We start from the raw sequence: 27,196 nt of genomic DNA on the forward strand, positions 1-27,196 counted from the left end.
TGGTCACATACACCATTTGTGGCGACAACAGCATCGTCTTCCAGGTCATACTGCTCAAAATAGCCCCTCAATTACTACGATAGATCCGGTATTTGCACTTATGTGAGTGAGTTGCGCTCAGGATGGTTGTTGGGGCCATGCCTCGACTGCTGTAGTCTGGTGAACACTGGAGCCCGATGGAAAGAGATTATGAGGTTCCAGCAGATCCAGAACCAGCCTTATCGTGTAACCCTCTGAAAATCCAAAGACATGTCGCAGGCCCTGTAAGGGCTCCAGTGGCTCCCAGAGGAGCAGCTGTTTACATTAAGAACAATTTGCAACATTTAATAAGCATTTAAAGGCAAAGTCTATGACTACCCATGAAAACTAGCCTTCTCCACACCTCCGGGCAGATTCTTAGGTCTAGAAGTTCCAAATGCACCAGTCAACTTAAATAAATGAAGACTGTCATCTAAGGGAAGGGCTCTGCTCAGCCAATCAGCCGTTAATGGAGTGATGACAACCACGTTACCACCCTTAGTATGATCTGGTCCAAGGAGGTACGGTGGCCCAAACTTCCTGAAGCAGAGTGGCCACAATTCTGAAGTATTGCTGACTGGAAAAGATACCTCTGGGTGGTTGGCCAGCTGTTGGTCAGACCATCTGGCATTGTTTCCTATTGTGGTTGCCTCAGATATAACCTGGGGGTGCTGTTCAATTAGGTGTTGTCCTTCAGTGGGAAGGCCAAAAAATCTGGGTCACTGGCTTCCAGCAACTAAGACTGATATGAAAGGTGCTGCATTTTTCCCCCTTCTTGCACACCTTGGTGGGTTGGCACACCTATGTTTAGTCACACTTTGACTTCTGCAATGATATTTCCCTGTAGCTACTAGTAAAGTTAATTGAATACATAGACTACAGAATATAGCAGATAAGCCAGTTTGTAGTCTTCGCAGTGATGCCCATATCTCTGTAGGACGATGTTCTCTCCAGTGGCTGCCTCTGAAGCACTGTGTGTGCGCAGTTCAAGTTTGGTGCACTGAGCCTTCAGCAGAACAGGCCCTGTCTTTTGGACAACTTGATGGTACCTGTTAGAAATGGGATTCCTGGTTGGCTGATGTATTCCCCAGGCCACGCAGAAACCACCACTCTAGTCAGGGTAAGCTAGATACACAATAAAAGATAGCCTGTGCTCACCCTTTGTTAGCTTGGCACAGGACAGTCATTCTTATCTAAAGAGGCAAGGTGTAAAGTATTTGTGCAACACACAAAACAATAACACAATGAACACACCAGAAAAAGACTCCTCATAGGCTTAGAAAAATATAGAATATTTATCTGAGCAAAATGAGACCAAAACAAAAACAATCCAATAAGTTGAGATATGAATTATTAAAGAATAAACCAAAAATAGGGCTTAGATGTCACTAGCGGCCAAAAGGTTACGTAAGCTCGCAAGGGACCGTTACAAATCCAAAGATCAGGTGGACCGCGATGGAGGGCAGGTCAGCTATAGGACCCAGACATGTCCAACTGAAGAAATACCTTGGCTGGAGCCAGTGTCCTCATCGAGAGCATACTGCATTGTCGAGCTGTTCAAAGGGGATCCGACATCATTGATATGCACTGGCAGCTGAACCTCTTTCATTGAGCAGCCTCTGCGATGTGTGATGTAGCAGAATTTCTCAAGCAGTCAATGTAATGCATCAGTTTTAGCAGAAACCAGCTGTAGAACCCAACTCCGAGGCCCAGAGCTTGGAGGCGGCACCTCAAGCAAAGGCAGGACTCACAGAAGGCAGAGTCTAGCAGCACCAGAAGAATTGTAGGAAGTATTTTGTGTCCCTGAGATTTCAGAAAAAAAGGATGCAAGCACACAAGCCCCTGGAGATCACTTGGAGGGAAGGCAGAGTCCAACTCACCTTCCAGCAGAGTCAGGGAGCAGCAGGCAGTAGGGCATCAAGCAGAAAAGCAGTCTTTCCAGAAAACAAAAGTCCTTCAGACAGAGGTTCAGTTTAAGATCCAGAGTTGTCTGATTTTAGGGTGTCAAAGACCCAGTACTTATACCCAAAAGTTTCTTTGATGTGTAGGGGTGACTTCAAAGGAACTCTCTGAAGTGCACAAGGATCCCTTTCAACACAGTCCTGTCTACAAGGCTAACCCTGGGGGATAAATCAGTGCTTTGTGTGTGGACAGGACACTACCTATTGAAAAGTAAGTGTCAGCCCCTCCCATTCCTCCCTGCCCAGGACGACTCATCAGAATGCAAATAAATAGAGATGAGCACTCCGAATGCAGATGAGCCTCACCTTTCTGTGTTTGTGGCTCTTTAGGGGGAATGCACAAAGTGTAGCTGTCACCCAACCCAGACGTGTTTTGGAGACAGGCTGTCAGGCACAAAGAGCAGTAAGTGCAGAGAAATGTCCACTTTCTAAAAGTGGCATTTCTAAAACAGTAATGTTAAATTCAACTTCACCAGTAAGGAGGATTTATCATTACCAATCCAAACATATGAAACTTGAAAAAACTACTCCTCTCTGATCAGGATTTACAACTTAAAAGTGCATTAAAGAATTCCTAATGCTGGCCTATGAGAGGAGTAGGTCTCACAATAGTGAAAAACAAAATAGGCCGTTTGTAGATACCAGTACCTGCAAAAACTACAAGTGCATGGCCTACCTTTTACTTACATGACACCCTGCTCTTAGGGTCACTTAGGGCCTACCTTACGGGCACGTTTCAAGTAATAAAAGGGGGGTTTAAGGCCTGGCAAGTCATTTTAAATGCCAAGTCGAAGTGGCAGTAAACTGCACACACAGGCACTGCAGTGGCAGGCCTGAGAAAGGTTTGAAAAGCTACTTCTGTGGGTGGCACAATCAGTGCTGCAGCCCACTAGTAGCATTTGAAGTACAGGCCTTAGGTATATGGTATGTCACTTTCCAAGGGACTTACCAGTACAACAAATATGTCAATCAGGTATACACCAATATCATCATGTTTAGAGGAGAAGTACATGCACTTGAGCACTGTTTAGCAGCTGTAAAGTGCTCAGTGTTCTAAGGCCAACAAAAAGAATCTGCACAAATAAAGACCAACCTAAAGATGACAGGTCTTACAGCACCTTATATCCCAGGAAGATAGCTGAAATTACAAGCTTATTTGATGCTTTCTGTTCCTTGTTTTAGCCAAGCCCAGTGCAATTAGAGGTCCTTTAGAGATTAAGGCTGCCAGATGTTAAACCCTTCATCACTGGACCTATGATAAATCACTATAGACAGGTTTGCAGATACCTGAAAACAATTCTCTTCTTAAAGTCCTCTTCTACATTTGCTTTAACTACTCATTCATTGTGATTTCCCCAGGTGGATATGCGCTTTGAGAAATTAATCCATGAATACATTTGTGCTTCAGAACACAATGCAGAACAACTGCACTTGTGTCTAATTTATGCAACCAGTGTTGGAATGTGCCAAGCACTGATTTTTACGACCAGAAACTAGACTTCGTCTAATGATTCATCACACTATGAAGCTGCTGTTTGTTACATATCAGCGGAGTACAAACCAAAATAATGAGTTCACAAATAAATAAACAGATATCATGTGCTGGATTTCTGAACTACTCAACGCCAAATGTACAAAGCATCTGGCACAGGAATGAATAGGTGCTAAAAAACTCCACCAATGTCTGCAACTGGAGAAAATATGCACCGCTCTTGTCAATGACGTGCAACACCAAAATGCTTCCCAAGTAGGCCACCTGACAATTTTAATACTCTTACAAGCAAGCAAACCTCACGGTGTTGCGTGCTACCCATCTCTGCTAATGCGCTTCGGTCGCTCATCAAACTTGTAAAGGCCTCTAATGCCTTAGGTAAGTGCAAATACATTACAACGCTATTGAACTGGAAGAGATACTCAATACATTTGTGTTGGAGCAAATTTAGTACACAATACTTGTGTGTGTTCAGACATTGAAGAACACGTGAGCCACACATGTTTATTTTCATCCGTTTGCTATATTAAATGTTTAATCTTTAAAGTCACTTTGCTGCTAGGGTTTAGTTTCAGCTAAATATGGCGATAGCCCTGAGAGAATATATGTTTTTTGCAACACAGTTATAATAAACTGGGTAACAAGTTAAGTGTTAGTGCTTGTCTAGAGAAAAGGAGAGGATGTGTTTATATAGGGATTTTCTTTTGAATAGCATCTCAGTACTTGTTATGTGTATTTGCAAAGCACACTATCACCCGTGAGGGTATCCTAGCACTAAGCAGGTGTGTGTGCCTAGCCTTACCTATGGTAGGTTGGATAATTGAAAAGTCAGGTCTGCAGCTTGTTGCGGAATTCAGGAATCGCGGAGGAGGTGCTTACTTGGAGTGGGAGGCCGCTCCATGCTTTAGGATCGATGTAAGGGAACGCCTGTGTTCCTGATCTGGTTCTGTTTATGCATGGGATGTGTGTGAGTGGGAGTCCTGCAGCGCAGAGGTGTGGGGTTGGGTGCGGAAAAGAGATGGAATATAAATTCACAATAATTCACTTATGGTGCTGGGTAGTTGTGTTTCCGAAGGATGAGGAGGAGTTGCTCCTATGCTTCCCGCCCGCCATGTTGCAGATGCCCAACCATGAGCATGTTGCTCTGCTGTGCTCCCTCAGTTGCCCCCCTTGGGTTGGACAGTCACAGCGGATCCCTTGAGGAAGTGAAGCTTCCCCGGGCCTTGCAAACATTGTGCAATGTGGTACGCCCACCACCCCAACCCTACCTCGTCCTCCAAATCAGACCATGAAGTAAGAGATCCAACAACCTCCCCTAGAGGCTATGACCTGCTTACTTGCCAACAGGGATGAAAGAGAACTCCCTGCACAGTAGTGAAGTCACACACTAAACAGCAGCACCCCCAACAGCAACCGATGATTAATAGTTGCGATGGAGAAAACGAGTAATGAGCAGCGTGTTCAAACATCATAAGACTGGCCACTTTGTTCTATTAGCTTCAGTCAGAGTAACATGGGGAAAGAACATCAGAAGTCCCGCCCGCATGAATCTGCGCACATCTACATTTAAATTCATTTTACTTTTAAGGAAGCAGGCATTCGTGGTAAGCATCTGCGTACATTTGCTTCGTTTTTGATGTCGAACGGATGAACGGCGGCACAGAATCCTCCACAGGAGCCCGGCAAATTATTAAAATAAAAGAGAGCATCCAGTTATGTCCTGGATTCAAAAGCCGGCGAGCAGAGCGCGGAACTGAATTATTTTGAGGAATCCTGTGCTTGGGGGCTGCCGGAGTCTTTTCCCCTTCAACTTGGATCAATCTGGGTGACTCATCGACTGGTACAGCACCCCCTGCTATAGAGTCGTAAGCTAATGGCTAAACTGTAGCTACGGAAACCCACAGAGATCTATGAGGTGTTTGAAGTCTGGCACCCGAGGCATATAATCAGCTATATTTTTTTCCTTTTTCCTGGGGCGTACTTGAAGCAACATTTTTAAAACCATTCAATAAGTGGGACCCGGAATTACCAAGTCGATTTTTACATTTGATTTCCAGTAGAGATGGAAAAGCCCACAACTTAACAGGGAGAGCCAGGCCAGACCCGAGCCAAGGATCTGGCTCTGATCCTAGAGTCTATGCACGAGCCTAGCCCTGAAAAAATTTGCTATGTAAATCATACAACAAATATCATGTAAAACTTGATAAAGCCCTTTCAAAATAAAAAAAGTGTGTTTCTTTAACATGCAGAAGCTTTGACATCAATAAGGCACATTATAGCACTGTGCTGAAAAGAACTAATTAAAAGTGATAGTTTTGTACAACTGGTACTTTGAACTCACTTGTTTGAAAGTGCTTTCATAAGTGAAAATGAAGAAAAACGAGTTTTTGTAAAAAAAAATTATTTGCATAAGATCACACAATTTAAGCAGGGAAGCAGCGATTTATCCAGGCTTTCCTTTGTACAAATCAGCCATTAAATGGATATCTATTTGTCTTCCCTTATGTTAAGGCTTTGTTTTTACCTCACAGGGCATGTTTCTGCAGGTTTTGAAATGTAGCGCAAACTCGAACCAAAAGTAAAAAAGAGCTTTTCATGAGCCCCAGTTACATTACACAAAGTTGCATGCATTGTTTATAGGCATGGGCAGTTTAAGTGATTTGCCCAGAATCACAAGATGTTGAGCCAGTGCCGAGACAAACCCGGTTTCCCAGTTCCACAGTCTGTAGCTCGGGCCGTAATGCCACATCTGGGGTAGAGGGAGGAAGGCACTCAGAAGCCACATGAAATCTTGGCTCTTTACAGGCTTGAGGTTCCAACAGGACTTCGGGCTGAGCCAGTGCCAGGCTTCAGGCTTGAGCCTGGCTCGGCTTTGTGGGGCTTGCCCACCTCTAGTTTCCTGCTCTGAGCCCTTTTTGCTCATAGATGAAAATGTGTGTGGAAAAGCATTAGATTTTACCAGGTATGAACACATTAGGTCAAACTTAATATCGTGCAGGGTAGAGTCTCCTGCAGGAATATCAGTCATTATCCAGTGGTGGTCCCACTGGTTAGTTAGAGTTAGGTCAGCATTTTCATAGGAAATACATATTTGTTTTGCTACCAACTTTGGTAGAGTTTGCCTAATCTTCATAAAACTTTTTTAAAAGTCGTCTTTTTACCTAGCTTGTGCTTGGAAAGTTTCAGGGTGATCCGTCAAGCAGGGGCCGAGAAAAAGTGGGGTTTCCAAAATGGAAAGTCCACATTCATTTCCATAGACTTTTTAAAGAAGCACTACCACAAAAACTGCTGACTGGAATTTCACCAAATTTGACAAGAAGCTAGATATTGACACAGAAAGTGTGCCTTTTGCCATTTGGTGTAAATCTGTTGAGTAATTTTTAAGATATTTAGGGAGAAATATATTTCTATATCTGAACAGTTGGGTTTGAGGGACTCACGCAGCATTCTCTCGAACCCAATTAAAAAAAATAGTGTTATCTAATTGTCCCAAAGGCCTTTTTTCCTTGGGGGAATATGTTCCTACGTGAGACATACTCTCTCTAGAGTGAGCGTTCTAATTGGCTGCCTGCAACTTAAATATAATGTTGCAAGCAGCCATTACAAGATATGGAGACCCTGCATTTAAATTAGAAAATTAGAAAAAGCTAGAAGAGGGGAGGGTGAGGCTAGGCATGTGGGAGAGGGGTTCCAAAGGGACCCTCCACCCCTGGGTCCAAAATAAATTTTTATTAAAAAAAATCTACAGCCCTGTGGGACTTCTCTGGGACTCCTGCAGGACCACTGCTTTAAAAAAACAAAACAAATAAAAAACACCTGCAGATGTTTTATATTATATTTGACTCCTGGGGCGGGCAAGGGGCCCCCTGGGGTCGCTGGACCACCCTAGCCTCTCAGTTAGCATTATTTTTTGGGGACAAGAGCAAATAGGTCCCTCCTTCCTGAGCCAATTGGGGCCCTGGGAACACATCCCTCAGAGTCAAATACAAAGTTAAGGGAAGGTTGGGTGTGGCCCCCTCCCATGCCTCAGTGAGGCCCCGGTGACCCCATCCCCTGGGGTGATTATCAAATAAAGGGTAGAGGGACATGCAGACCCCTCCCTGAGACTCAGTGGGGACCTGGAGACCCCAGCCCCCATGGCTGATTACAAATTAAAGGAGAGGGAGCATGCAGCCCTTTCCAGAAGCCTGTAAAGTCCCCAGGGACCCCATCCCCTGGGGCCAGCTCAAACACTACTCTGGAGAGCCCTCCCCAGGACACAGTAGGTTCCCTGCCTGCAAGAGTGTGGGCAAGCAAACATATGTCTGTTCCCACTTGGCACAAGCGTTTTTGAAAAAATCCCTGCTGGGTGGGAGCAGACATGCCATCCCTGCTCCCAGGAACACATACAGGAAAGGCATGTCTGCTTTCACTCTGCAGGAGCTTTGAAAATGCTCCTGCCAGGTGAGAACAGACTTTTGTTTCTTTGCCCGTGCTCATGTGGATCAGGAAATTCAGATTGCTCCAAGCAAAAACAGCTGCTCCCTCTGGGTGGGAGCAATTCAGGCTCCCACAGTACCAAGTTTGGGTCCATGTGAGGAGCCAGCTGGGGCTGCTGGGGCTCACGGGCTCCCTCATTGCCCAAAAGTATTGCTTGGGGGGTGCTCTGTGTGGCCAGTGGGGTACCCACCCAGAAGCACATGCGGCCATCAGGGGTAGTCAGGGGGAAGGGGGCGCATGCCCTCTTCATTTATTAAAAAAACAAAGGGTCCCCAGGGAATGGGATCCACTGGGACCATAGTGGCTTAAGGAGGGGGCTGTGTGCTCCCTCCCGTTAAAATATATATTTGGGCCCCAGAGCATAGATTCTCCTGGGTCACTATTGGTTATGGGGTGCCTGCCCCGTCCACTTAACGTCCGGGGAGATGGAGTGCCCTGGGCCCCTTGTGGCTTAGGGAGTGGGGCCATACACCATCCTCTGTATTAGAAATATCTTTTGGCCCCATGAATGGGGTCCCTGAAGCCACTATTGGCTTGGGTTTGGGAGCAGTGCACCTTCGCTCCATTAATAAAAAATGGTAACAGGGATTAGGTCCCTGTGGCCCATGTTGGCTCGGGTGGGGAGCACACATACCCTTCTCCTTAATTAAAACATATGACTGTGGGAAGGGGTCCAAGGGGCCCTTAGTGACTTGGGAAGGGGGGACTGTACAATGCTCCCCTCAAAAAACAGACTCTGGGGGATGAGGTTTCCTGGGGCCAAAAGTGGTTTGATGAGGGGTCCTTCTGCTCCCACTGGCACCCTGCAGTAGTGCGGGTGGGGAGCCGGCAGGGGCTACGGGAACACTGCCCCCCACCTACAGCCTCTAACACAACTACATATTTTGGGAGCCCTGGGTGACACAACACACAATGGAAAGTAAGTCAGATTTTAACTCACAATTTCTAAAAGATACACTTTTAGAAAGTTGGCATTTTCTTAACTAAACCATTTGGTGCCTGCAGCCTGATTCCTGGATCACATGACTAGGTATAGCTGTCAGTTGGTCCTTGTATATTTCTCCCAGACAAAGAGTCAAAGGAGCATGGGAGATGGCAGGATCGTCCATCTCTGACTTGATGAGGGGGATGAGGTGTCACCTACCACACTTGCACATCACAAAGGCTCTTCCTGGGCACACTCACAAATGGTTTAACACTAGTGGGTAAACGTTTTAAAACAAAAATGAAATAATATAGTTTAAAATAGATTTGCAGTATGAATGTGTAAGCTTAAATTAAAGAAAATACATTTAGAAATATGACAAAACAAACATAGCTACCAAACTTATACTTACTGGGCCTTAAATGGCTAAAGTAGCACTGCTGAAAGCCTAATTTGCTTAGAAATGCTTAAACACTCAAAATGTTATTTCCTGGACAGAAGATGATATTATCCAGGGATGTAGATATAGCAAAAATATTTAACTCTTGACCTTTACGTATAAATGCTTTTCATAATAAAGTAAACGTTTTTTTAAGTTTCATATATTTCTGCAGTGTTTCCACTGAAACAAATCTTACTGTCACTAAGGATTAGAAATGAGCAGATGAGGCCCATGCAGGTAAGAGTGGTGCGGTGGAGTGGGGGGGATTCGACATATGACAAAGAGGGAAACCTAAAGAAAAAAGAAAACCATGGTTTTCTATTTCTTTTATTTAAGTTTCCCTCATAGTCATATATTGAATCCCCTCCAACCCCATCTCCCAGCCACACTGCTCTTAACTGCATGGGCTGCGCCTGGAAAAGAATCTTTTTAATGAGAAAAGCGATGAAAAAATACACGTAGAATCAGCTTTTAAACTTGATCTTGACCCTTGCTGACTAAGTTGTATTTCATTTTCAGTGAATGATGCAACGTGTTTTTTTTCTTTATATAGATGTTTCAGCTTTCACATAGCCAATTGTGTAGATATTAGATTTGAAAGGTTAGAAGTGTAAAAGTATATGTGGGAAAGTGACTCTGAATGAGAAATGAACTATACTGATTTGATGGAAGAAGACTAAAGCTGCAACTGTTGCTGACATTCATAGAATGTGTTGTTTATATGAATTTGTGTTCCTAGAGTAGTCAGGAGCTCTCTAGCTTTTTCCCAGCCACTTGATCTGACTTGCTATTACAATTTCCCATTACGCAAATCCTACGCCATGTTGCTATGAGACTCTACTGAGTTTCTGGCACTTTTCTTTATGGGGCGTTCCGCTTTGAGATTTTTGATATTGAGCTGATTTATTGACAAACAGCTTTGCTTACTCTCACTCTTTCTCAATTTAGAGCTCTTTATGGGTTCTGACTGACTCCTTTCTCCCACATTCTTAGAATAAGGATTCTTTCCTTTATGCTTAATGCATTTACTCATATTCGTCTACTGATTGAAATTAACAGGATTCTAATAATTCATTCTTGATGATTGTTTGATGACTTAATAAAGATGATTTACTAAAAGACTTTGATTAATAAAACCCTTAAACATACCCCAACTCTCTTTATGGGCTCAAAATTATTTTGATAATTGTGATGATAGTTTACTGGATGTATAGACCTTTTTTTCTCAAAGCAATGGCCAAGTTCCATTTCGGCCTGCCAGGGCGGGAATTAGTTGCTGGTAAACCAGAAACATTTAATTTAAACATGATTCTGGTTCCAATACTACTATATTGTGATACCAGACAATCTGGGGCCAGGGAAGGGAGGTCGGAAAGTTCAAGAACCTCCTGTGGGGTGGAAACCTCCACAACCTTCTCCTACATCACAGCTCACACCAGGTATACATATTTGACCCTCAGACCTAATTCTTCAGTACATTTCTGGACATTTGGAAGAATATGAAGGCCTGCTGTACTTCTTTGCAAGAAGAACTGCTACTCTGTTACCCTGATGCCGTGATGCCTGCTGCCCTGCCGCCTGTGGTCCTGCTGCCTGAGTGAAAGGGCTGAACCTGAATCCTGTACCCAGGGCCACCTGAGTGACTACATGGACTAGTTGGCTGACCTTCTGATCAGAGCCTTAGGGACCAAAACGATTCAAACTATCATGAACCCAGCACCTGGGTTCTGTCTGTTGTGAGTCCTCCCCTTAAGTGGTGCACCCCAATCTTGGACCCTTGGAAATGGGCCTGAACGTGCGCTGGCAGCCAGCTGGTGCTGTGCAGCAGAACCGGCGTAGCATGACACATCTCTTTGCAGCTTCCATTGGAACTGCTGCAGCGAGACGCATCCCAGAAGTCAAACCTTGCATCCTGGCCCACAGTCTCCTTGCAATCACTGCTACGCTGTGCATCATCGACTCAGCCCTTTGTACGGCATCCTCTATGACAACACTGAACTCGACATCACAGTCCCACATCCTCTTCAGACCTGCTGGTGCACGATGGACCCTCGTTGCAGGATCTTAAAACACTAAGCAAAACAGGATTTAAGGTGCTCTTTCCTGGTCGACACGATCAGATAACCACAGTTAAGCTGTTTTCACTAAAATGTTTGAAATTGCATAGCTCTGAATTGGAATTTTGTTGATTTGGTCCCAAATAATGTATTACATTTTATTCTGGTTTTCTAAATTGGTGTGTCATTTTTCTGTTTTGTGTTTTCACTTGATTGCAGTTTGAAGTGCTGAATAAATACTTTACACATTGTCTCAGAGTTAAGGCTGACTGCTTTTGTGCCAAGCTACCCGAGGGTTAAGCACAGCTTAATCTGGGGTTTATTTGTGTCTCCACCTGACAGAGATTGTAGTTTCTGCTTGAGTCCGTTTTTACCCCCTCAATTAGAAACCCAATTACCAACAATACATTTTTGAACAAACATACTCTAAAGTAACTATAACTTGCACCCTCAACATACACTGCTAATTACCTCCCATATTACACCTCTCATGACATGTTCTATGACATAATTGATAACATCACTGTAACATCTGAAATCACATCATTGATGACAACACTATGCATGGCAGGGGCGCGAGTTATAGTTACTTTAGAGCATAAGTTATAGTAACTGGAGATCACTATAACTTGTGAATTTCAGTGGTTTAGTTCGTTTAAAATGGTATGTTTTAACTGACATTTTCTCCTAACTATGATGTTGCTTTAACTATTCCTTTTTTCATTGAATATATAGTCAGGACCAACTTTTCCCATAGACAATGTGTTTTTTATTTTGCTAATAACTTTGGCGCAGTTTGACGAATCTTCACAAATGTTTCAAAACTAGGATGCAATTTAGTTCAGCTGCTGTCTGGAAAGTGTCGGGGTGATTCATCAAGCAGGGGACAAGGAAAAGGGGAGTCCCAAAATGCTTTTTGCTCATGCTATGTCTATGTGGATTTTGCAAGTTTTAGTCATGGCTATAGCCCGAAAAGCTGAAAAAAATTACACAAATTTGGCAGAAAGCTAGAGTTTGGTGCATAGATTGTGATTTTTGTTATTTGGTATAAATCTGTTCAGTAGTTTCACAAAGTTATTAAAGGATAAAGAAATGTGTATATCTAGGGACGTGAATCCTTCATGGATCCACTTGTGAAAGATCCACAGATCCTGGCAAAAAGTACTGCCATGATTGGTTGGCCACACCCTAACAAGAAAGTTACAGCCGGGTCATTTGGCCCTAGAAAAGCAAAAATAAAGTGTGAAAACACAAAAGGGGTCCGGATGCAGGTATCCGGATCCCATAGCACACATGGGGGGGTACCTGCGGAACCACTCATTAGCAAGAAAGTGATCAAAAATGTTTTTTTGGCCGGTTAACTAACTCACACACCAAACCCCTGCTTAGCATGGCCATAGGCCTTTCAGCTTGGGGGTGGGTGCATGCAGAGGGGTTGGCTTGCAACCCCCATGGTGCATGGCCAAAGGCCTCACATGGCATTGGTTCTATTAATGTACGATAATTATATATCACTTTAAGTTAAATAAACCATAGAAATTCACTGAAAAAAATCAAAAGTTACAGTAATGTTATACAAACCATAGAAATTCAACAGTTATAGTTATACTTATAGTTATACTCATCTGAAGAAACTATAACTCGTGCCGTTAAGTAACTTGAGGCCACAAGTTATAGTTTTTGAGATAAGTATAACTATAACTGCTAATTTCTATTTTTTTTTGTGGGTAAAATATCAACCTAAATATAACGTCTCTGTAAGCTTTGGTTTTTTCCGTGAATATACATATATATATACACACACACACATACACACACACACATCTGCATGCACACACACTTAAGACCTTACAAATTCACTGAACAAGGAGGGAGATTTACCAGTTATACAAAACTGAGGTAAGTATAACTTAACCTTTCCCAAAAAACTGGGACATGTATTTAAAATTGAGAATAGCATCGGGATGCTAGGACCGTTCTCTGAAAACCGTGACTGTCCCAGGAAATCCAGAATGTCTAATCATCCTACTTATGTTGATCCATTTGTGGGATCTCATGTTTGAAAGACAAAGTGGCAACTCCTGGAAAGGCCTGTCATGCCACTCTGTTGGGGAACATGCTTGGGAACAGCAGCACATGCAATTACCAGAGTGACAGTAGACAGTTCCCAGTAGGCTGGCAGCACTGTGTCTTCCTTGTTGTGACAACTGATAACTTACCCGGAAGCTCTTTCCTGTTAAAGGCATCCTGTGCAACCTCCTTTTAGTGGCGGTGTGGCATGTTGAGAGTGCTACTTGGACTTAAGGAGTCTTGCTTGAAATCTTCCGGAGTAGTATTCATGGTGTTTCTGTTTCCCCAGAATGCCTATACTGGAACTGAGACTAGGAAGTCAACAACTCTCACCCAGCACAAGATGAAGTCATAGATTGTAGTTTTCTACTCGTCTATGACCAATCCAAGATGAAGGCCATCAGGATTCTGGGATAACTTCCTGTTTGTCATCTATAGAAGCCAGTTCGGAGAGAACTTCTTTGTGCCTCAACGTATCTGAAGTTTTTTTCTACAGGTTCATTGTCTCTTGGCCTATTTTTTCTAGGTTTCCTTTTAAATTGAGTTTCCAGCCTCTCTAGGAATTCTCCATCCTCCAATCTATTCAGAAGAAGTTGTCCGGGTATATTACCATTCTTTATTTGCCCTTGGAGGTTCTTTACATTTCACACCTTCTATGAGGTGAATCGGGTGCAGTAAATGGATGGTGGCTAAACCTGGACACCACCCTAACCTTGGCTCCATTACGACTCTGGTTACCTTTATATTAAAATGTGTCCCTGTTGTGCACATGTCAATATGCATACTATGTAAATTTGTACAGATGTTGTTTTGTCTCAGTCAAAAAACGAAAGGTTTCCAAATCTATGATTATTCAAGTGAGCTCTTAATTATATCACAACTATAGGCCTATTCCTAGTATCAGCATGTCCTGCTTTCCCACATCTATGTCCAGACAGTGCTCCACAAATAGACATTTTCCCGTAAGTTAGTTTTCCTCAGGACTTTGAAACTGGACAGATTTCGGCTATTTTTTAATTCTCAAGACAAAGTGGCACAGAATTTTAACACCAACATTCCGAAACCCTCACAATCTAAAGGAGAGAACCATGGGAAGTTTGTGATGGATAAAGCTTTGCAGCTGTGCACACTCCACAATCATGTCTCATCTTTCTAAGTAACACACCCATCAGCAGTGTTCATCAGCACATATGTTACTGATTCAGACCATTCTGGTGGAAAGGCTTCTAGTCAATAAACATAACTACACAAATGTAAATTTAAATGGGAACACTTCCTCAACTAATTTAGCTTTGCTTTAACATGAGACAACTGCACAGCACAAGGTTGATCACACAAGCAGATAGGCAATGCCATGGGAAGAGCAGTATGCAAACATTTCAACCTTCATTGCAGATGTGGTCAAGTTGAAATGTGGAATTTGGAAATCTGTACATCTCCGATATTAGCTTGGAAAAGGAGTCTATCAGCCATTATCTGACAAGAGGGACAACAAAAACAAAGGAAGAGTAAGGGAGCTCCAGATTTAAACCTTTAGAATAAAACAAAGTGCAAACCACCCTAAGGCTGATGCCATTCCAATTGTTTACCCAGGAAGGGCACGCAAGACTCCTTTGCAAAGTAGAGCATTTTGGTCAAGGATAAGTAGTGCAGTATAACTGCTCAACTATGTAAAGCTGAATAATTAAAATGAAGGGTTAGAAGAGTTTTGACAATGTTGTTTTGATGAAAAATTGTTGTTCAAAGTGGTATGGTGGGACAGAATGATTCTTGAGATTAAGAGTGTTCCAGGTGTACTATTGATATATTGAGTTAAGAGTGCCGTTTGTGTTGAGTGAATGATTGTTAAACTGCATGCAAGGCTTTTAGTTTTGTGATGCTGATTTCTGGTTCTATTGGTGATTTGATTACTGTGATTTTGCTGTACTTGTCTTATTTGTGATTTGATTCGAATACGTTTTGATTTTAATATTAATTGATAGGTAATCAGATTAACCAAAATCCAAGATCTCAGCATATTGTTGTTGGATTGTTTGCAAAAAGGTAGTTTGTTTTGTGAGATGTCACAGAGATGGGTATTTCTGTCTAAAGAGATTTCTTTTTAGAGTTTTGTGGCCCTAATTTAGGTGTGTGTCATTCATTCTGCAGCGCACAGGATTAAATACAATAGCTAGAGGTAGATTGCTGCCTGACAGTGTTCTCCTTCAGAGTGAATTGTGTTTGGCAAGTGCTGCAGAGGTACTGGTCTTGTTTCTATGGCTTGTGAGATTTTCTTTTATTTAACCGACTGATGTTCTATTATTTTAGTTGAGCAGACGAGATTTATTTTGTTTATTTGTATGCGTTCAGTGAGGAATATTCTCTGCATTGTTTTTCCATTCACTGTAAAAGCTGCGCTGCCATTGACTGACTGACATGAGGAGTCACTCTTGGATTGATGAAACTTCACCACAGAGTCACACTGTCACCGGCTGGTTGCTATCAAAGTTGTGCTGTGTTTGGTGGAGCTGAGGCATACCCAAGCTGAGATTGGTGGTTGTTCACCTGTTTGTTTTGTGCATTTCTAAAATATGTTTGGGAGTGAGAATAATTGGTGTTGTATTGAAAAAGTTTAAAGCCCCTAACATATCTGTTATGGAGGGACAGAAGCTTTCTCTAGAGGGCTCAATTGAATATTAACTGTTGACAGATGTTGGACTCTATACCTGTACCTGGATTCATGATTGGCATGAATATACTGGAGACAAGAACTGGCAGTTCCCTTTAGAGGGTACAGTTAACATTAGAAAGTTACATTGCCTGAGACAGACAATGAATAAGAAAAAGTAATGACCTAAACCTATATAGTTTGAGGCATTAAATACATGGGATCCAATGTTTATAGAGTAAGAGAGAAATAAATGAAGAAACACGTTAAGGGTTTGTTTAGACAGTGACTAGAAAACAAGTGGCATAATCAGGAGAGATTCTGAAGAGAGGATATGGTACAGAGAGTGAGAGTTCTCCCTTCAATAGCTAATGAAACAGACAAAAACAACGCTGTTGAGAATAACCAAGAGAAGTAGAGTCACAAACAGGATATGGATGGGGAGTATAGCTTTGTAAATGATCTTTTGAATTCAAGACCTCCTCCCTACACTGATGTTATACAGAGAGGGGCACAGGTCTCATCAGTTGTAACTGACATGTTTCAGCAGGAGGAGACACAAATACACAAGCACAGAGACTGACAGTGCTTGCAGTGACAGGGGTGAATACAACAGCGAGTGCAAGTTCCCCACCAGAGAATACAATGATAGCATTGCCAACTACTAATAGAGATACTATTGCTGTCTCAACACCTGTTTCTACTGATATGTCTGCTACTGTATAAGCTGAGTCTCCTAGAGAGAGGGAGATTAGTATTTGATTTTGAAAGATTCAATATGGAGAAATCTTAGAGAGAACAGTTGATTCTAATAGACTAATGTCTTATAAGGTAGATAAAATGAAATATCTGATCAGAGAAGCAACACAATGTGAGATTGAAACACATGATACACTTGAGGAATTAGCTGAGACAATGAAGTAATAAAATGGATTTGACTGAAGTGGAGATAAAAGAATTAAGGTTAACGACTTTACAAGCTCACATTAAAGATTTAGTTGAGAAAATAAAAGTTTGGAGTGACTTGAAAAAATACAACATGGAAAAACAAGTTACTTCTAAAAAGAAAGGTACAGAGATGGAATGGAAGTCGAAGATGATCATTAGTTATTCAAAACTAGAGAAAGTCTCAAGATTTCCTTTGAGCAAAGTGCATGGAGTGAATCATGAACATTCACCTTAGACTAGGAGTGATATGCATTTATGACACATTTTCCAAAATTGAGAGAGAAACCTGACAAGTGGTACAAGTATTTTCATAGAGTGGTGACAATTTAAAAAATGTTGTGGAATAATTTGAATACCTTATTTGAGTTTGTTGTCCCTAGTGATTTTTGGACAGAGTGTAAGGCTACTGTTGCTTGGCTGGCTGAGGAACAAACTAGAGTTGTACCTAAAAGTGCTCCAGCTGAAGTGGTAGCTGACAAATATAGAGCAGTGATATATTATTTGAAAAAGAAAGTGGTTGAGAAAAAGGTGAATTTGGTCAAAATCATGAGGGCTACATGAGGTGAATGAGACAGTGCATGCTTATTATGAGAGGTTTATGCAGATTTATAGCAAGTACAACAGGGTTTGAGAGTCTGGGAAAGAAGCTATTAGCAGATTTGTGTGGGCTTTCTTTTTTGATTCAGCTTAGTTCACATATTCATCAGAGTATGATGTGCTGCTAAACCAAGAGTATTGATGAGATTTTGAAGTATGTTGTGACGTTTTGATGCAAAGCAGAAAAAGATTAAAGGGAAGTTGATCATTGCACAGGCGAATCAGATTCAGAGAACCAATATAAATCAGATGATGGGTACTGATTCTTTTGTACCGCCTGAAAATACTGGAATGAATGGACTCAATTCATACATGGTGTTAGGCTGGGGAAGGAGATGGTGCAGACGCAGGATCATGGTAGAACAACTGTGTATGATTCTGGAATTCATTAATATATTCATTTGCTGAAGAAGAGCACTGCTTGTCATTTTAGTGGTAAAATCAGGCACAAGACCAATGAGTGTAGAAAAAATCCAGATTGAATACAGAATGCTTTAGTACCCCAAATGCTGAGAAATGCAAAGCAGATGTGCGGCTCAAATTTCCGATGCAGTACCTTCATGCGGGATAAATTCAAAATGCACAGTCCTATGCTGCCGAAGATATCCACACAGCGCCCAGCGGCCCGCAGAATCTCTGGATGCCTAGTTCAGTGCACCGACCTCCGAAGCCGGAGATCACCACACTGACTCCGACACAGGCCCTGCTGTGCGGCTACAAGAAACAACACCTTACGGGACAGCGCCTGAAGAAATCAATGCAGCGCGTAGTTTCCACCACCGCATCAACCTTCAACGCGCCCTGGATTGCCACGCATCATGCCTGTGTGCCAAGCATCGCAGCACCTGCAGACCAGAACCATCTAGGAATCGATGCCTCACTTGCCCTTACAGTCCGGATTCGACGCATCACTTCTCCTTCTCGCAGCAGAACCTTTGCATCACCTCCCCAAGGACACAGTAATGACATATTGTTGTATTTTCCAACTCTTCCCTCATCTGTGGCTGTTTTGCTTTGTGGATTTTGATGCATTTGAGGTACTTTGTGTAAAAATCATGCATGCATAGTTTTCTATGGACAGAATTGCTTGAAACATTTTAAAAGTCATATTTTGAGTTGTGTATGATGGATTTTTGTCATTTTGATCTTGTTTGGTTTAGATAAAGATACTTTGTTTTTCTAAACTATTGTGGTGTCCATTTGTAGCTTTTTCACTGTGTTACTGTGTGTGTTATGTACAAATACCTTACGCATTGCCTCTCAGATAAGCCTGTCTGCTCGTGCCAAGCTACCAAGGGGGTGAGCAGGAGTTATCTAGGTGTGTAACTCCCTTATCCTGATTAGAAGGAAGGGTCCTTACTTGAACTGGGTGCAAGCCACTGCAAAGTAGAGACCTCCATTTATTATAACGATGATGAGCCAGAACATGACTCAATGTCACCCCATTATGGACCAAGCCAAAATCAAATATCAGAGATGTTCCTCTTGAAATGGCTGATCTGACCTTGTTTGTAGATTGATCTTGTCTGAGAGACCATCGTGGAATATTGAAATGTGCTTATGCAGTCTACTTTATTTCTGAAATTATTGAAGCATCATACCTTCCTAACTGAGCTTCAACATAAGTGACAGAGTTGACTGCATTGACAAGGACTTGCTGCTTTGCAAATAATTTCAATGTGCTTATTTACACAGATAGCCAGCATGGATTTGCGGTGGTACTTGCTTTTGGGCAGTTGTGGTCACAAATGGGTTATATGACATCTTCTGGCACTCCCATCAGGAATGGTTCCTATATTTTTGATTTGACAAAGCAATACAACAACCAAAAGAGATTGCAGTGGTTAAGTATGTGACCCATAACACAGGTGATGATATGGTCACATTAGGAAATAAATATGCTGGTCAAGATGAACTCAAATGAGCAAATCACAGTGTAAGAATCAGAACAAAGTGAGAGTTCAGCTGAAAATAGGAATGATGTAAATTGCTCCCTCTGAAACCCAATACAGACCTCATTAAGTGAATTGAGGGATCTCCAGGAGGAGGTACCAGAAGCTAAAAAACAGACAATGGAAATGTTGAGTTGTAAGAAGAATTAAAAAAATATTTGGATCACTCCTGAATGCAAATATGCTCTTCCTAACTCCATGCTGCACACCATGCCCTGACATTCACTTGGCCAAACACATATAAGGAGGGACACAATGACCAGAACATATAATAAATACTAGTCTAACACGAAATTGAAAGGGCCTCATTTATGAGGTTTCGCCATAGGGCAGTGCATCAGCAGTTGAAAAGGTCAGGAATGCACCGTATCTATCAGTTATGGCGAATTCCTGTCCTTTTCCCCAGTGTCAGAGCACAATGGACTGCCGTGCGCCAACTCAGGCACCTTTGCACTATGGTGCAAGGGTGCTTGCATTGCGGGGATGATTGTTTTTGTTTTGGAAGGGAAACCTTCCTGTACAAAAAATAATCAAAATAGGCTTTTCCCTCCTTCTATGGGTGCTGCAGAATGCAGCACACATAGAAAAAGTAAAAATGAGGAGAAGTAAAGATGTGTCTCCTTGTTGTGATCCCCTTACGTCTCTCCTTTCCGCTTGCCAACCTCTTATTAGACAGACCATGTAAATAATTTTTTTAATGAGATGCTGAAATTGGTTTGTACAGCTCTCCAGATTGACTAGAAGTTCCTTAGTAGTTATCATTGACAATCATCTGGTATTGTGGAAAAGATGAATGGGACCCTCAAAAGCAAGATGTCTCAATTGTATGCATCCACTAATTTGAAATCCCTCTATGCTCTTACTCTTGCTCTCATTAGTATGAAGTGTTAATGGGCTCAAGAAGATTGCCTACATACCTTCAGCAACACTTGTGTCAGTAACTGAAAATATTAAATTGGATTACTGTAAAGGTCTGGCTGATGTAGTGAGATCTGTCTCGCATCAGATTTACCTGACAATAGCACTGACAACAGAAACTCATTGCCATCCACAGCAACCAGGAGACTGGATCCTGGTGAAGATGCATGTCAGCAAGAGCTACGTTCAGGAACTTTGGAAGGGACCATATCAAGTTATGCTTGCGACTAACACTGTTTTGAAGTGTTCTGGAGTACCACAGTAGATCCACACCGCTCACACAAGAAGAGTGAAGACAGCAAATGAGGAGCTGGAGTCAAGATTGAGTTAATAGCATGGATCCAGATGGAGTAGGTGCAGAAACATTTGAAACTCATGAAGTTGCTGTTGAAAGTGAAAGTGAAGATCTTGGTGATGGTACCAGTGACCAGTTGAGTATCAAATCGAAGAACTGTTGCAAAATCCCAATCAAGCTCTGATTCAAGAACTGGGAAACTCCAACTATGAATTTGAGTTTCGTGAGGCCACAGGATGCTGGCCTGGCTGGTGGGAAGTGGAGAACCCACAGGGAAAGAAAGAAGTTCACAGTGAGTCGAATTGCTGATGCTGGCCAAAGTACAAATATTTCTGTGAGAAAAGAAGTCTCAGCAGTAGTCACAGGTGAAGGTACAAGAGCCATATCTTATAATATCGTAAGAGAACTTGTAAAAAAAATAAATCATTCTGAAAATGAAACAGCAGAATCAATTAGAGATGAATGAGAAGCAGTTGGAATCGATTCTGAGAATAATGATACTGAATAGCCTGTTGCTACAAAACCAACACAATAGAGAATTCCAAACAGAATTGATACTTCACCTGAATGGGCACATCTTGCATCTGTGTCTGATGAAGAAGAACAGCCAGATATGTACATCTATAGTCCAGTAGACTGTTGCCAATTTACCTTAGAAAACAATCTAGTACAAGAAGAGCCACCTTGAATTTTAAAAATCCTGACAGTGGTGAAATAGTTTCTGAAATTACAATTTTGAACGGTGCACAGGATTCAGATGAGGAAATAGTCTTGAGATTATTAACTGAGCAAACAAACTGAACAAAGTGACACTGAAGTTTGATTTTGAATATTGTTTGTAAGAAGAAAAGAAGATTTATTATTGCTTTAAAAAAAAATATTTTTTGAAGACTGATTTCTGAGCTCTGGAATTCCTTTCAATTTTTGCTTTCGCTCGCAATAGAAATGGCATACAGAAGGTGCAGGAAAACTATTAGTATGATTTCAATACTAGTGATATTTATAGCTCCAGTTGGCCTATTATTGTGACTTATTTCGCCATTGGATATATTTCCACAGAGGATGAAGTAACTGGGGTAAATAATGACATTGAGCCTAATACCTTGACACAGTGAGAAAGATTAGGTAGTGGATTCAATGGCAAAATCTATGCAAAAAATGTTGAGTAAATATGTTGATATGGAGGTTACGAATTGTATGGTATGCACGTTTCTTTCTTCTTAGGCAGGTGAAAGAGCCACATATTTACAACTGTCAATGTCTTATAGTTTGTTATATATTGTTTTTGTTATTGGGTTTAATAAGCAGGAGATTCTATCACCATATTTATCAGATTTCAACGTCTCCCTGGAAGACTTTTCTATTTCTGAAGATCCTGAGAATAGGGTAAACTATAGTAAATATATGAATACAGTTGCACAAATTAATTATAGGACTAAACAACTAGAAGGAAGTATGTGTATAGTTTGAGTAAAGAGTGTAAATATGTTAAGGAATAAAATGAGAGGAGTGAAGATTTTGAGAGTTTTGAAAGATGAACAGAAAATCAGTGAAAAGATTAAGGGTAAAGAAGAATTTAAATTTTCAAATTTGAATCCAAGATTAATAATGGAGCAGAAGATAAAGGGTGAATTGTGCATGGCGCATCATGAACCTCCTGCAGCTGGATCAATAGAATTTGTGGGAAAGAGTGAGAGTGAAAGAAGTTATGTTGTCAATGAGATTTTCCGATTGGTGCAGAACCAATATTTAGAGATAAGTATTATGTGTGTGGTAAGATTGTTTAATTTAGCCTTTCGCTTATTTTGATGGATTCTTGTTATTTGGCTTTGGCATGTGAATGAGAAGAACGATGTTGTTGGTTTGAAGAGAGTAAAACATGGTTTGGGATAGATAATACTAAACGTATTTGGAGCTATGATTCAATCTATACTTATGGCTTTGAATGATGTGCAAATTAGAAGATTATCTAATCTTGTGGATCAGTCTGCATATAATACAGCAGGTGCATTAGCATGGAAATAGTTGCTATGTGTGCAATGATTATGCAAAATTGCCAAGTCCTAGATATCCTTATTGCAAATGAAGGTGGTGTTTGGAAGGTATATGGCTTGTGGAAAACAGTAGGATCCTGGGTTAGTGAGATATGGAAGGGTTTTAGTAAGGTTGGTGAGTGGATTGATAGCTTGGGAGGGGGCATCTTTGAACTATACTTGCCCCTGTAATTATTGTGTTATTTTGTGCAATTGTTTTGTTTCTGTATTTCAAATTTTCTTATTAGTATTTCTTAATTTGTTTGTGGAATGTGAAAAGGAGATCATCTAAGCGGAAGTGGAATGAAACTGAATGGGAAGATGCCAGAGATAGAGGGGCTTATTGAAAAAGAAATGCCGCAGTGAGAAGCAGCACAAAATTTGGCAGTGCCACGCTCTGACATTTCCAAAATATAGGGATGCGCAATATTTACAACAACACGGCACACCCCTGTGTTTTTCCTAGTGCTGGCACTAAAATTAGCTGCCTAGAGCCAACGCAGGCACCCTTGCACCCATAGTGCAAGGGAGCCTGTGTTGCAGGGAACGATTGTTTATGTGCAGGAAAGTGCCCCTACCTGCACATTAACAATTCATAATGACGATGTGTTACTTCTATGTGTGCTGCAGAATGCAGTACACATAAAAGTAGCAAACTGTCAATATTTAATTATTGTTTGTGTTCAGGTTGGGCCACCTTTCTGCACATAAACAATCATTATTGGTGTTTTCCTCTCTCTATGTGTCCTGCAGAATGCAGGACACATAGAAAAAGCAAAAACGAGGAGAAATAAATGTATTTCTCCTCATTTCGCCAATCTAATGCCTGCTCTTGCATGGTGGTAGTTTTTGGCATTTCCTCAGATTTACAGATCCTTGTAAATCTGGAGCAACGTAAAAAAGTAATGGGTGTAGCGGTGGAATGCCCATGACAACCTCTATTGCACGGCCCTTTCAAGCTAAGTGATGCGTGTAAAGGGGCCGTATTTACAAGCCGGTGTTAAGCCACAAAAATGGTTTAAAACTGCTTTGTATACATGGAGAAGGGCGTAGCACCACCAGACCTTCACTAAAAGTGATGTTCTGGTGGTGCTATTCCCTTATTAATATACCCAGAGTGTATAATCAACTGAAGTTGATAGAAGAATTAAATCACAAGAAGCAGAACGTAATGCAGACTGTATTATAACTATTAGAAGTAATTGTGGGGTTTTAGTGAATATAGTATAATCAGAAGGGAATGTTTTGGGGAGTTTTGGTGCACGTATAAAATTGTGCATTAATAATGTCGTGCAGAATATAGAATTACGCTTGAATTTGCATTTATACACTTATTTAATTATTTTTGGGAAAACAATATTACTATGAAATATTTGAAGTGCCTTTTCCTGCTTTATGCTAGCTAGGAATTGTTAGCTCTCAAACCCCTCATATTTAAAATAGTTGTTTCACCCTACATGCCCACTGTTTATTATTTCTGCTGCACAGTCAAGCACAGTCATGATTATTATTTCCAATGATGCTGTTTTTGATTTTTTCAAAGAAAACTTTTCAACATGGGTTCAGTAATGTGATCAAGCAGGGTCTCTTCTGCTAGCTCATGGTACTGTATTCATCGAAAATATTTCACAGTTCTTTTCTAACTAGTTTGTCCAGCCCTTTCTGGATGAGATTAGTATCAAGGGGGTTGAATCAATACTAATGTAGTAGGATAGAATTTAAAGGTAAGGTAGCATGAAGGTTAGCAAAACCATGCTCAGATTTTCTGAAACTGTAATTCGTTTGCTCACGCCATGATCAATTTTCAGTTTTAACTATGTTGTATGAGAGGATTGTTTTATATGTGCCCTCAATTTTGGAAGGTAAGTGAGAACTTTCCTGCGACTTTTGCAATGCTACTGAGGACGCTGTCTGACTTCTTACTGATTTTGCTGCTCGTTTGGGGCTTATAATGTTTCTAATTTCGCTTATTGTTCTGCATTGTCCTATTACCGAGATCCTTCATGGAAATGAATTATGGATCTGCACTTTACAATTTCTGTATTGCACTCTTGTGAATTTTGCAATAAATAGTTCAAAATGTTCTAATTCGGCTCTGAAACACCCTAGTTGAGTCTGTCCTTACTTAATTGACTGTGTTTTTATATGTGGTAAGTGCCTTGCCTCAAGACACATTGCCTCATGAAATTTAGGTTTAAAACAGTCCATGACCCATCCACCTGTGGGAATATTATTGAGGTGTCCTTTTTTGGTGGGTGTAAGAATTTAGAGGTTCCCTCCGCCTGTACTAGTACCCTCATTTTTGGATCACTATTGTCTGTTGTGGCTGACAGCAGTGGCTGTGACTCTGGACCCTTCTGTTTCACCACTTAGCCCTGTGGCAGCTGGTGGCCAAAAAGAAAACAAAATGAAAAATAATTTACCATGGCTGACTCTGCTGATCCCCTAGCTCCTCCATCCAGGTTTTGTCTCCAATATGCACAGGTCATTCATCCGCAGGTTCCTTAAATCCTTGACAGTGTGTGTTTCTGCTTCTTCCTACCAGTCCATCCATAAATGCACAGATAATTGTTTTGTTGTTGCAGTTTTATATAGCACAAACTCTACCCGAAGGTATTGGAGCACCTTTTATGAGCACAAGTTACATTACACAGTTACATTCATTTTGTAGGAAAGGGGAGATTCAGTGATTTGTCCACACAGGATGTTGAGCTGATGCCGAGAAACACCACATACTCTCTGACCTTTTGCACCTCGAGCTCCGTTTTAAACAAAGAACAAGGAGTCAGGGTTGCATGGCAGAGCTGGTGCCTGCCCTTACTGCCCTGGGTGCAGGAACTCACAATCTTACAGGTTCATGCTACCTTTCAAGCAGCTACAATGTGCTTCAATCTTATTGACCTTAAAAGTGCTTGTGAAAGAGGCTGTAGACATTGAAAGCACTGGATCTGTAGTCATCCATAGCAGTACAGGGCAGTTTAAAAGGCAAAATGTGGGTGCCAAGACTCCATGCTCTTGCAGTCCTTGGCCTCTCTGCAAGCAATGCCGGGTTTTTCCCAATCCTGAAAACGGTTTTGCAGATAAACTTTTTTGCAAAACAGGTGCATGATAATTGTGTTATTTATCTTGTACACCTTTTCGTTAATATTTTCCAGTGATGAAAACATGCATTGGCCTATCCAAAAAGTCCTGCCTTGGCAGACTACTTAGGTATATTTTTATACATTTTTTATAGCAAGCATATGCAACAAAAATACAAATAAGAAAATATTCTAAAGATGGCTGCCATTTACTGGGAATAAAAAGGTTAAATTAAAAAAACTTTCAATGATATGGCTGATTTACTAACAATGTTTTTAAATAACAACCTTTCCTGCTGCTCTATTCATTTTTTAAATATTATTGTTTGAGAAAGAGGCAATAATAAAATTGCAGGGAGCTACAATGTTACAATGTCACTCATACACTTTGTAACAGCAGCCTAAGAAAGCAAACAGAAAGGAAATCATCATTAAACTGGGCAGTTGAAGTGTGGGAAAAATCAAAAGTTAATATTTCATGTTAATGTAAAAAATACATTACAATACAAATTTTCAAGCAATTTTGTCACTGAAGAGAAAATAACGATTTTTAGATGCATGTTAACAATGTGCACAAGCTTTGTGCAGTCACCCAAACTGAAGAGAGCCAAAGGGTAAAGTGGTCTGACCCAAAGCCCCATGCTGTATTCTGTGGTGCTTGAATGCAAAATGTATATCACAGTTTAACTGGCCAATGGATAAAGCATGCTGACTAAAATCCCCTCTATTAAAGCTCTGGCTGACTCATGAAAGCACTGGAATACTCTCTTGTGAACTCAGAAGTGAACACTCGGAACACTGAATCAATGGCCGGAGTACGTCAGGAGGGTGCTTGGTCTACATGCGTTGGGTCACCGGATCGCAGCAGTCCATGGCAGATTTTTGCAGATCCTAGAGGCCGGGGTTGATTACCCCAGATTTGCTTTTACGGGCCCTCGGGGGTACTGACTGAGGGTCCCCACACTGCCTACATTCCCAGCTGGAAGTGCCTGGCACCGGCACAGTGCATCATACTGCTCGACATAGCAAGCAGGCAATTTGGACACGCAATCAAAACTGGCGAGTGGAGTGCAGGTAAGAGCGCACTTTCGGAGTGTGATACCGAAGCCCAGACCCCTGGGGCACAACATATGGATCATTCTTCAAAAAAGAGGAGGAACCAAGAGCTTTTTAATGAGGTCCTGCACCGTGCTCCGAGGAATAGAGAACAAAACCAAGGGATGCAGTTCCTCTAGGATAGAAGGGGGGGTGGGGGGGGAGAACGATTAGTCTCTATAGAATG

At 41.5% G+C, this 27,196-nt stretch overlaps 1 protein-coding gene across 1 annotated transcript in view; it reads right to left on the reverse strand.

Annotated features, from left to right (window-relative positions):
* LOC146817972 (ribosomal protein S6 kinase alpha-2) overlaps window positions 1–27,196 on the reverse strand; it is a 1,223,136-nt gene that overhangs the window by 146,451 nt on the left and 1,049,489 nt on the right. The gene's annotated exons all lie outside the window — the stretch shown is intronic.

The sequence above is a fragment of the Triturus cristatus genome, chromosome 6 (genome assembly GCF_964204655.1).
Source record: "Triturus cristatus chromosome 6, aTriCri1.1, whole genome shotgun sequence".
Taxonomy (NCBI): domain Eukaryota; kingdom Metazoa; phylum Chordata; class Amphibia; order Caudata; family Salamandridae; genus Triturus; species Triturus cristatus.